At 43.7% G+C, this 12,628-nt stretch overlaps 1 protein-coding gene across 12 annotated transcripts in view; it reads left to right on the top strand.

Annotated features, from left to right (window-relative positions):
* LOC101826706 (AGBL carboxypeptidase 4) overlaps positions 1–12,628 on the top strand; it is a 1,098,260-nt gene that overhangs the window by 849,991 nt on the left and 235,641 nt on the right. The window lies entirely within an intron of this gene.

Here is a 12,628-nt window from a genome sequence, read left to right as displayed (position 1 = left end):
AGCTGATTGGGTTTTATTTGCTTACTTGCCTTTAATTACCTAGGAAGGGATTAGGAATTTATTCAGCAAGAGGAAAAGCCCAAGGAAATTATAACTGTGTGTAACCTTAGCTTCCCTTTTGCTAGAAGAAAAGAGAGAGTGCCTCTTGATGATCCTGTCACATATAGATCTGGAGGAGCCCATGAGAGTAGATGGGATGAGTATCAGAAGTTTGTGGTAAAGGCCTTTCCTGGTTTACAGGTTGTTGATCGACTTATATGTCCACTCAGACATCCATTCATCCATTCAGCAAGTGTAGATACATGTAGTTCTTCAAGAACTACAAGAGACTAGTTAGGCAGGTGGCAGCCTTCACCAACTCTTCTTTTAAAGTCAACACAAGTTGCAATGAGACACTAAAATATGTACATACATGCATACATATGCAAGAACCCTAAGAAACTCAGAGTAAGTATGGTACCAGTTTCAGCAAACTGAGTTAAAAAGTCCTCCTTCTCATCTCCAATGTTTTCCTTAGGAGAAGAAAAGAGGTGGGTGAGTTCATGACAGGGAATGGTGGGGACAATGGCAACTTGAGGTTGGCCAGGCTACATTTTGAATTCCAGTAAGCTGGTTAATTTTTAAATTGAAACTGTTTTTCTTGGTGCAGACCTGATTGGAAGGGCCAGTGTGAACCTGGGAATTCATGTATCCTGGAAGGACCCTCCCTTGTGTGTTGAGCTTGGTGGCTCTGAAGCCTGCTTGAAGTAACTTCACCTGAAAAGAGCTTCTCTGAGCCATGCAAAGACCTTGCTATTGTCTAAATGCAATTAGCCTCCTTGTGGGGCTTAGGGACTCAAACAAAACTGGTTCCTGTAGGCTTTTATCACCTTGTGAGTCCTAGGAGCAGAGTTGTGGTATAGCACCAAGTTTGGGAAATTAGTTCCTCGAGAGGAAGGCAGAGGTGGCTTTGCAAGTGTGGACTGCTCCTGGTTAATTAATTAGTTCTGACCTCAGTAGTGTGGTTTCAGAAGACATTTCAGAACCACTTATGACATTTGCTAATAAGTGTGTTAACTTTGCCATGTGTTTGTCCAAGCCAACCACTGTAGCTGTCTTGAAGTAAACCCTTTTCGGAACCCAGGAAATGTCCAGCCAGCTACAATGGTACTTTACACCATGATTTCAGTGTGTCACACCATCATTCATGGCTTCCTCTGCACCAAACTACAAATACCAGCTATAGTAAAAAACAAAGCCTTCCCTCCACCCTGTGCTTTGGTCACAGTCTTGCTGTGTCTAGAACCTGTGGTAGACATTACCTTGGTTCCTGTTTCCATTTTATAAACGAGAACACTGCATGAAGCTCAGAGAACTCCCTGCAGCCATATACAAATTAAAGCAAAGCCAGAAATGCAGCACGGATCTTCTAGTGCCAGCCCCTGATTGGCAATCTCCTTTGCAAGGTGGCTGATGAACCAATACAGCATGGCATGGAAGGAGTGAAAGGAAGGGGAAATGTCAATGAAGTGTAGCCCAAGGCAAGTTTTCCAGCCAGAGAACAGAGTTGGTTTTGAGTATTCAAACCTACGATGCTCTTCTTGCTCTGTTACCCAACCAACCCCTTTTCTACAGGAACAGAAAACTTCCACACACTCTCAGCTCTCGTCTACTTGATGAAATCCTCTCACAGGAGCTCCTGTCCCTTAGGAAGGGACAGGCTCATTCAAGGATCCACTCCCCTGTGAGCTGTGGTCTCTTCTTACTTGCATTTACTTGCCACACAGACTGTGCAATTGAGAACTTCCCCTGCAAAGACCTCACTATTGTCTAATTGCAATCCAGCCTGCTTATGGTTCCTGTAGGCTTTTGTTGCCTTGCAATCCTGTCATTTTTTCTGGGCATCTATGCTGTGTAATTAGTGCTTGACTGCCCTAAATTTCCTTTGTGATCAAGTGTGTCCTTACTGTTTCTTCCAGGCCAGACCCAATGCAGTAATACATGACTACACCTGTGCACAGAGTCTAAGGCACCATGATCACAATGATGGCATGACCCATGGAAGACAGTCTCTCTCTCCTCTCTCTGTTTTTGTTTGTTTGTTTGTTTTGGGGTTTTTTTTTTGTTTTGGTTTCTCAAGACAGGGTTTCTCTGAGGCTTTGGAGGCTGTCCTGGAACTAGCTCTTGTAGACCAGGCTGGTCTACAACTCACAGAGATCCACCTGCCTCTGCCTCCTGAGTGCTACCTCCCGGCCTGGCAGAAGACAGTCTTTTTAAGCCCAGTCACATGGGATCTCTGTGAAGGGGGCAGAGTGATGGATGAAGACTTAAACACTGCCCTCAAGGAGTGTGTAGAAAGTGTTAAACAGAGGGAGAAGCCAGGCCCAGGAAGCATAGTGAAGGGACCAATTCTAGGAGAGTTTGGAGTTTTTCTTTTCCAGATCTACAAGCATAGGCTGAATTCAGTCTTGCTTAGGCTCTTACTCTTGTAAACCCCTGCAGCAGCCTACTAATTAATAACCTAGTGTCCAGTCCACTGTCTAGACTGTGTTCAGAATGATCTAAACCTCCGTCTTACCAATTAACTGCTGTCCTTGGAACCTTCTGTAGCTCCCCTCTGGCCTGCTTGGTAAAGCTCAAGCTTCTTGGCCTGGCATTCGTATCCCAGCAGCCCAGCCCCACTCTCCCTCTCCAGACTCGCCCCTCCAGCGCCGCCAGTGCTGCTCGCCCTAGACTTGAGGAATCCCTTGCTATCTGTGAACACATACTCCTGGGTCAGCCACTGTGGATTAATCTTTGTCTGACTTGAACCTCTGTTTAAGTGGTTTAACTTCCATTGGAGAAAACAGACTTGAGATCCATTGTTGGTCCAAGTGGGCAAAGTACACTGGGAGCAACCAGCCTTAAGGGCATTGCCTGTTCCTGCCTCTGCCCCCAAGGGAGATTCTCCCTCCTCAGAACTCTCTTTGAACTGTACTGGCTCCCTGCTTTTGACTTGTAGCATTTTAAGACTGTTTTGGTTAGTCAGTGTTCCCGCCAGACAGTGAACTTCTCCAGGGCAGGGGCCTGCTGTCAAGGGCTGTGCATCGACTTGGGCCAGGCTGTGTTGTATTCACATGCTTTTGTTGTTGTTGTTGTATGATAGGAGATAGAGGAGACTGGACCCTGTAAGCCACAACTGGGTTTTGTTTTGATTTTAGAACAGAAACCTGCAATGGGCTTTTGAGGTTTCATTCAATTTTATTCATCTGGAAAAAGTCAACATTCTTTATCACTCCCTCGACTAGAAGGAACCCCACACTTGGGGAAAATAAGTCCCAAAGCCACGTTCTTCTCTCTTTGGTAATTTTAGCTCATTCAGGGCTCAGGTCCCAGCTTGGCACTGTCAGCCCAAATAGATCACTTGCTCCAGAAATGCTTTGGAACTTCTACAGAGCTAGCAGCGAAGCAGGGGACTAGCCAATTTCACATGCAGAGATTGTTGCGTGTCATCAGTGGGAGAATGCCAAGGAAAGGATTGCTTGCTTTTTTTTTTAAATAAGCAAGTGAAAACTTTTAATTTAGGTTTTGACATGTTCTGCTGATATACACTAGAGCAAAGATTGGGACTTGCCTGCTGTCGTTTATTGCAGTTCCTACTGGAATGTTTATCATTGAAAGTTGAATCTGATGTGAGCTTTAGTGCAAGAGCACTAAATAATGTGTACTGAAGAATGCTTCAGGGTCCTGGCTTACAGGCTGAAAGGAGAAGTCCCAGGCAAGTTGAAGCTTTTGTTTTTGTTAATTTGGTTGGGGTTTTTGTTTGTTTGGGGGGGTGTGATAATTTGTTCAAGAACACATTAACTTTTACATTTAAAAATATTCAAAAAAGTAGAGTTCAATTTGATGATGCCTTTTCTCTAGGAAGAAGTTTTCTCATCTATATGCCTTTGCCTAAGCTTCTTTGACACAGAAGCTGTGTATACCCTTGTTATCATAAAACCATATAACCTGAGGATGTTCTCTTGGCCCATTTGAGTTCTGCAGGCTCTGAGTTCTATCATGTGGTCTAGCAGAATGCTGGGAAGTAATGCAGGATGAGCAGGAGTTAATATTGTCTGCCCAAAGATCTCAGTAACCATCAAGTTTCAGTTTCCATGTATGCATCCATTCCATGTAGGGCTTGATGAAGCTACTCAAACACCTGTTCAGTAAATGCTGTAGGATCCAGATAATGGACTGGATCCTCCTAGATGTAAAGACTGTGATGTTAGCCCTTAAAAAGCTGAGGCAGGCCAGGCTAGGCTACATGTACAGCAAGACCTTGTCACAAAAACAAACAAAACAAACACAAACACGAGAGCACACACACACACACACACACACACAAAGAAAGAAAGAGAGAAAGAGAGAGACGGAGAGACGGAGGGAGGGAGGAAAGAAGGAAGGAAGGAAGGAAGAAAAGGAAGGAAGGAAGAAAGGAAAAACTTGGAACTTCATGAGACTTGCTAGTTGACTGGTCGTGATGCTGTGTGAGGGTGATGTGACAAGATAGGGTGATCTGGACCTTCCTTCCTCAAAGGGCACACTTGAAGAGTAGCTGTTTGGAAGGGGAGAAGATGAGTTTTGTGTGAGGTCTGTTGACTCTTAGGGTGCCATTGAACATATGGCAGGGAATGTGAGGAGAGTGAGTGGCCCAAAGTTCAGAAGAGTATGTCAGACCAAAGGTCCTGATTTGGAAGTAATTAGCCATGAGAGGGCTGATGTCACAATGGGTGAAGGCAGAGGGAGAGAAGCATGTAAGGACAGAACTCTCTAGAACACCAGCTTTTAAGGGCACTGTTGAAGAGACGAACCATAAAAGGTGACCAGGAAAGAACAGCCAGAGCTAGACTGAGAATCAAGGGAGGAGGGGGATCCTAAGAAAAGGGAATGAGGAGAGAGGTCTTAGCACTGCAGGTTTTGGCTGACTTTCGTTTCATTTAACTATGCAGCAACTGCCTCTCCCCAGAGCTCATTGGTGAGGCAGAAGACAGGAAAGCTAAATATACATGCACAAGAAAAGATTTGCATGAGATGGTATTTTTGTACTTTTTTGGTTTCCGAGTTTTATACTATAGGGGAAGGATCAAGCTTGTTTCAGGGGATCCCAGAATTGGGGTCTGGGGTGAACAATAAACTAGAAACAGAAAGCAGGGGCATCATGGCAAGGGCCTCCAGCACAGGGGCTAAGCAGGGAAGGTGGCAAGCAAATGAGGGATATTTGAGGAAGGAAGCTTGACCTCGGGTAGAGGAAGATTAGACAACCTGGAGGTCACATCCTTAAGTACTGAGGAGGAAGAGGGAGAGCTCAAAAAGGATGGATTTTGAGGGCAGTGTGGGTTCAAAATGTGACTGCTGCTTGTAATCTATGAGACTGCAGAGAAATTCTTGACTTCTCTGAGAATTAGGTGCTCGTCTGGAACATAGGAATTAGTGATCACTCAGTTTCCCGCTGTGTTATTATCAAGCAACCATGGAAAAGTATCTGACACACAGTACAGACCTTCTAATATTGACAGCTGTTAGGGCTGTTATGTGCTAGCCATTGAAGGGCAGCCACCTGAGTCACAGGCATCCATCACCCTTCTGTGGAAAGGAATATTGAGAGGAACAAATGCATGTTAAGTTTAAGACTTAACTGCGTCTTAAGTCCTCCTGGGACTAGACCTAAGCACAGAGGGCTTACCGTTTTCCTGTGCCTTGCTGACCTGTGACTCTCTCGTGGGGCCATTCATTATCATAGCAACACTTCTGGTAAAACACATGAGGGTAGTTAGACAAACGACCCAGAAGGATGACATTCCTGTTTGCTTCTGTGTCCCAGCTCTGGCCCAGGGCCAACAAGAAGGTGGGCATGTGAACGAGGAGGAGGCCCACCCCACCTCCACCTGCCTGGAAGTTTCCTTTCCCCTCAGGTACAAGGCCTCTGTAGAGCATTTCTTCTAACAGCCCCACTTGGAGGAATCATAGATAGAGGTGATCTGCTGCCGGCCTGCCCTGTCAGATAAGACAGGGACCTGGGACACTGAAGGACCTGTTGAGGATTTCCAGTTCTGTCTCTGTGTTCCACTGAAAGGAAGTTAAGGGAGGCCAGGTCACCCAGCGAGACTATGAGAGCCAGGCCTTGGGCCAGCACTCCCTGTTTGCCTCTGCTACTCCACAGCAGGGCACCCTTTTTTTTTTGTTGTTGTTGTCTTGGTTGAATAAAATCCTTGAAACTTGAGAATTCTATCTGCTTTGGATTTTATAAAAATAAACACCATAGGCTGGAGAATGCAGATGCTTGTCTTCTCTGTGGTGTATCTGTTTCTAATGCAAACACAAGACTTCACAGGGGTTTCTTTTGTGCAGATGAAAAACTAGAAACTTGCATATAGATATTTATAAAACAAAACAAAAGCTTTGTTAAACATTTCATGTTTAGCCTTCCAGAATTTAGCATTTCCTTCTAACTGGCAAACCCACACCAAGCTCAGCTCTCTGGCTTTGGATTATTTCAGTTATCCAGCATGATGCCATGTAAAGTGGGAGGTAGGACCGCTTTGCTTCCCCTTTTAACTGGAAACCACAGATCACTCGGGGCTGAAGACAGATTTGCCCTCGGTTTCCTGTTCACCTGCCAGTTACTTTAAGAGCACTGTTTGCTTTTTTTCTGTGCCTTCATTTCTCCCCATGTTAATATTAAGTAGCAAGTTTTGCTATATTCTTGAAGGACACATTATTAAACTACCACACACATACACACACATATGAAAAGTAGCTAGGAGGCCTTAGTGAACTTTTGTAGTGCAGGGATTAATGTAGTATGTGTTTCAGGCCGGGAACTCATCAGAGGAGTCTTCTAAAGTGTAGGCGAGGTCAGGAGAAAGACAAGTACCTTGCAAGTTTTATCAGTTTGCTGATATTGTATGTGTTCCTTTCAGTTACGTTCATAAAGCTAATTTTTTCTCTTATCGCAATAGGTGCATTTAGGAACAGGGCCCAAGTGTCAGATAGACTCATTTACGTCTTAGGAAAGCTACCTCACTTCTTATAGTTCCTACTTGCAGTAATTTACTGCAGGATTAGATGTAATGGTGTAAAGGATCTAGCACTAGACTTGCCACACAGTAGGTGTTTGTTTAGGATTTAGTGAAAGTGTAAAATCAGTTGCTGACATCATAGAAGATAGGACAGGGTGGAAAATGCTCAGGCTGATGGTCGTCTTCCTTGCCCTGGAGACCAGAATCAGAAAGTCAGGATGGGGAAAGATGTCTCTTTCAAGGATGCATACTTATTTCTATACACACTAAAACTAATTGTTTGCCTCTAAACTTGGAAAAATTGGAAAGGCAGGTTGGCCAGAGAGCTGTCTCTGTCTCCACTCCTCCTAGTCAGCTGCTTTCCTTTGGTGGTTTCCTGGAAATCAAAGCCAGAATCATATTCCAAAGTCACATTAAAATGCCACATGAGATATTTGCTGTCTAAGATGATCCACACTGCCATTCACCTTCATTAATGTGACCGGTCAAGAGTTACAGCTTCTTGTCACCCTGTGTTGGGGCTCATCCTCATCCCCCATCCATCTTGCTTGGCGCTGCCACATAAATCTTCCTAAACCATCTCTTTCATCATGTCTCAATCTGTGTCAGATATTTGCAGTGGCTCCCCTTGCCACGGCACCAGAAGCCAAACACATAAGCCACAAGAGTGGCCTAATAGCTGCTATTTGTTGAACATCTGTGGTAAGGACATTCCCTGTGCCAGGTACTTTACATGCATCGTCACCTTAGAAAGCACTTTGCATCTGAGGCTTGGACAAGTTAAGGAGATTGCCTAAGTTCCCTCACATAGTTTGTAGCAAAGTCAGAGTTCTGGCACAGGACCACCTGATTCAAAAGCTAGGACTGTTTTTTATTAGTTAGCCGACTTCCCTCTCCCAGCCATGTCTTCTAGTTTGTGATGACACTGTTGAATCATCTATGGGTTAGATATGGATGGCATAAGTCCACCTTCACCCAGAAGTATGGTGAGGAAGGCTTGGAGAGCCTTTGGTGAACCAGCATCTCTCAGGAAGTCCGGCCTTGCATTCTGGTTATGATTCTTGGCATATACCATACTGGGCTTCCAAGTGCCTCTAACTGAAAGACCACCCTGCTTAGTCTTCAGATGCAAATGGGTTCAGTATGTGTTCACTGCCTAAAGAAAAAGAAGAACATAGGCTTCATGTCTTCAAGACCCTCATCCAGGGAGCATGGATGAGAGGACACTAAAAACCAGGACAGAGCCAGATGTGGGGTGGCTCCCAGGGTCAAAAATCCCCTTGACCAACAATTGAGGCAGCTAGGATCCAGCTGTTTGCTTCTGTCCCTTCTGTGCACTCCCCTTCCTTCAGAGCTGTGTGGGCTGCTCAGCCTGGTTTTCAAAGAACCTAGTCAAGGCTCCTGACCTGGTTAACATCTGTTTATGTTGTACCGTATTACACACAATACGATAGCTGCTGCTTTCTGCATACTCCTAAAGACGGTCTGTCAGGAAAGCAGGAGTAATGTAGACTCCTACGCTTAGCTTCAGACCAGGAAATTGGGCTCTCCTTATCTGTGTCCATCATTCAGTCATTCATTCAATCATCACCAGTGGGTCATCATGGCTCCTGTGTTCTATGCATGTCCTAGGAGGCCATGCAACTTAGCTTGTGGGACAGAAGTCTCTGTCACATTCTGGCTCTGCACCATTGCTGTTAGGTGAGTTTAGGGAAGGGTTTTATGTGAGACTTTTTTTGTGTGTGAAAAGCAAAAGAAGTAGTGGTCAATGCTTGTTTGCAGAGTCACTGTGAAGTGCTATCCATATTATATGTAGTAGACATTCCACATTGTTTCTTTGTTTTTGAGACAGGAGTCTCATTTTGGAATTCAAGCAAGTCTGAAACTTTCTGTTTATCCCAGGCTAGCACTGAACTTAAGATCTTCCTGTCTCATCCTCCCAAAGTGCTGAGATTACAAATATGTACCACCACACCCAGCAGTATCGTATTCTTAAATTGAAGTGTTTTGTTTTTTAAATCAACACAAAATTCACCATTTTAATTAAAGTGTGTGAAATTCATTGTTTCTTGGTGTATTCTGTCACCATCACTACTATATAGTTCCAAAACATTTTCATAATTCCTCCAATCCCCAAAATTATTATCACTCTCCCCTTGCTCTTGGCAACTGCTAATTTATTTCTAAATTTCCCTATTATGACTGACTCACAGAATTATAAGATACATGGCTTCTATGTCTGAGTTCTTTTAATGTAGTGAAATATTTTTAAGATTTATCCATATTGTATCATCAACTAGTGTGTCATTTCTTTTTATGGTTCACTAGTACGCTATTGTATGGCTATGCCATACTTTATCCATCCATAAGTTGAATGACAATTGTGTTCTTTAGATTTTTGGCTATTATGAATATTGATGTACAAGTTTCTAGGTAGACATGCTTTCATTTCCTTGAGTATACATCTTGAAGTAGAGATGCTGGGTCATATGGTAATTTTGTGTTTAACTCTTTTAGCTAATGCCAAACTATTTCTATTTCTGTCTCCTTTTACAATCCCACCAGTTTTCTATATCATCCTCAACACTTATTAACCCCCCTTTTTTTCTGTTTGTGGACATCCTCAGTATAAAATGGAGTATCATAATATTGTTCACAGTGCCCAGTGACTGATGCTGAGTATCCACCATTTATGTGCTTACTGGCAGAGCCTGTATTCTTCTTCTTTTTATTATTATTATTATTTTATTATTATTTGGTTAAAACTTTTTGTTTGGTAAGTCTCTATTGTATGGCCAGTTCTAGCATGCACGATGTGGAAAGAGGCCTCAGAGGACGATAGAACAGACAAGTGCAGTTGAAACACACAAGGAAGGAGGAGGGCATGAGAGAACATGGAGCCTGTGTGTGTCTAGGGGTGGGGCCTCCAGGCATCATTGCCATCAAGTGAAGAGCACTCCAGGCTTCACCCATCCCAAGCCAGGAGTTAGGTAGGTCTCCAGCTCATGAGGCAAGCCAGCCTCAGGCCTCAACTAGCATAGGGTTCTGTTAGGGTGTGCTTATTGAGCTGATTTGGTCTCCACCTTTGGTAAATTTTACAGCCTCATTACAACAACAACAACAAGTGACCAGTGATAAGATAGACCTCACCCAACTTCCCACATTATAGAGCTGGGTATGGAATCCAAGGCATGTGACTCCACAATTGCAAACTAAACCTCAACTCATCTTAACTTGGCATTCAAGGCCATTTATTCTCTAGTTTGAACTAGTTTTTCTTCCTCTCCTCTTTTTCCTGCCTATAACTGAATCACCTTTGAGGGATCCATGCAAACACATCTCACCCCATCTTTTCTGTTAGACCCTCTTTTCTTCTGTGTTCTCCCATCCAAGTGCTTGCTTAGCTTCCTGGATCAGACAAGATCAGGTGCACTCTGGGTGGTGTGGCTGTAACTGAAACCCAGGTTACATGGTCACACTTTCATGTACACCAAACTCTTCAAAACTGTTTATTTTCCTCACATTCTTAACATACAGAATTGATAGTCTCCACATCACGGCGATGTAAATAGGAATTATTCAATTCACAGATGAGGAAATGGGAAAGAAAATCAACATATCCAAACTTGTTGCAGGCCACAGTGATCTCTCTTGCTTGTGAAATCCAATATTCAAGTTTGGCTGGAAATCTTGAATTATCTTCTCATGGGCTTTTATTTTTATCCCTATCTGATTGCTCCTGAATCTGTTTCAAGGACGCAGCCTCAACTTTGCAGAGCATAATTCTCAAAAATATTAGCTGTCTTACAGGAGGGAAACTTCTGGACCTGAACTACACAATGGAGCTTCTCCTAAATGCTCATGCTATAACACTAACAATCGTGACCTTACATAATAGTGAACTCTCCAAGATACAGTCCCAGTCTCTTTTGTTCCTCCTTTGTCATTGGATCTGCTTGCATGCTGCAGGGATACATAGCCTTTCTGAAGTAACCTCATTTCCCTCATTACATTTTGAAAGGGTTGAATGAGATGATCTGAGAACCATAGCGCATGCAATGCCCAGATTTGTAAGCCTGAATGATTGCCTCCTTCTGCACTAACTCAACACCATCGTCTGTCTGAACTGCTATTTCACCTCTGGGAGGCAAAGCATCACTTGTTAGTTCCCATTTGGTGGCATCTCACAATTTAAACTTGTCACACTGAGGACTGGATCAGGAAGAAACCCTGTAGCATCCTCCCATCTGATCCTGGGCTCTCTGTGTCTGTCTATCCCAGCCCTTCTGCTTCTCTCCCTCTCTCCTATCTCTCCACTACCCGTCTTCCTCTCCTCTCCCCTCCCTTTTTTCCTCCCTACTCCCTGTGTGTATATGTGCACAAACATCCTAGGCCAAGATAATTTACTTTGATGCACCCTCTTGAGGTTTTACATTTCAGCAGGCTTTTTGCCTTAGAAAGATTCAGCATTGATTTGTAGGAGGGAAGACATTGTTCTTTTAGAAATACCCAGGTCCCCTCTACCACATTCCTAACCTGCTGGAGGGGTTTTATAGATACAAAGAGAACAAGAACACATCATTCTTGTGAAAACAGAACTGTGGATGAGTCCTCTGCCCTAGGAGGAAGGGCTTTCCCCATCAGGGGCTGTTAACCAACACCACATCTTTTTCATGAGTTTTTCCTTTGTACTTCATATGCTGCCTGCCATTTCTTTCATTTTAAATTTAATATTTAGTCGCCTCTGCTTATGGAAATAAAATAATTCAGGCACACTGGTAATAGGAAGCATGACACCCCACTCACGGAGTGCCCAGTGTGCCAGGCACAATTTGAAGAGTACTCTGAACTCTTGTTCTCTTCCCCTAGCTGTGTTAGAGGCCTGAGTCGGACTAGCCTGAGGCTTTGCTCATCTTTCCCCTGTCATGGAGGAACTGGACCTCACACAGAGCTGGTCAATCCAGAAGTCCCATTCTGATCAGCTGAAGCTAGATTTGAGAAGGCTGCATTTGCATACGTTCTGAAATAGTTATGGTTTATACAAATCCTTCTCAGATTTACTTTCAAGTTTTGAGCAGAGAAACCTTGCTTGGGAGAGACATGAGGGCATGTTTAACACTTGCATGTTAAACACACACACACACACACACACACACACACACACACACATACACACACACACACCGAGAGAGATTGCATATAGCCAGCTCCTGGCCACATGCCATACAGGCAGCACACTAGAGAATGCATTTAAGACCCATGGTGGGAATGTTTGGGGAACATAAGAAACAGAAATTCCCAGAGTCTCGATTCCATTGCAGAAAACACGATTTTACTACTAAGGACCATTCTCAGAGTAGGTTCAGATTTCTAACTCTATGGCTTTCCTGTTTGGACTTCTGGCTCCCACAGTGAGAGACAAATTAGCAAGTCCATTTTGAATCCTGCACAGGAAAAAACAGAACAAACTCTCTTAGATTCTGTGAGAAGATTAGGTTTAACAGTAAGGAAAGGAGATCCAACGGGTTCATAATTGTGGTACTCTTCAGTACATGTTATGAGCACACAGAGAAACACTAGACAAGACATTAGAGCCATTCCCCACT

This window comes from Mesocricetus auratus, unplaced genomic scaffold, assembly GCF_017639785.1.
Source record: "Mesocricetus auratus isolate SY011 unplaced genomic scaffold, BCM_Maur_2.0 Super-Scaffold_100014, whole genome shotgun sequence".
In the NCBI taxonomy this organism is placed as follows: domain Eukaryota; kingdom Metazoa; phylum Chordata; class Mammalia; order Rodentia; family Cricetidae; genus Mesocricetus; species Mesocricetus auratus.
This window is presented reverse-complemented; position numbering and strand designations above follow the sequence as displayed.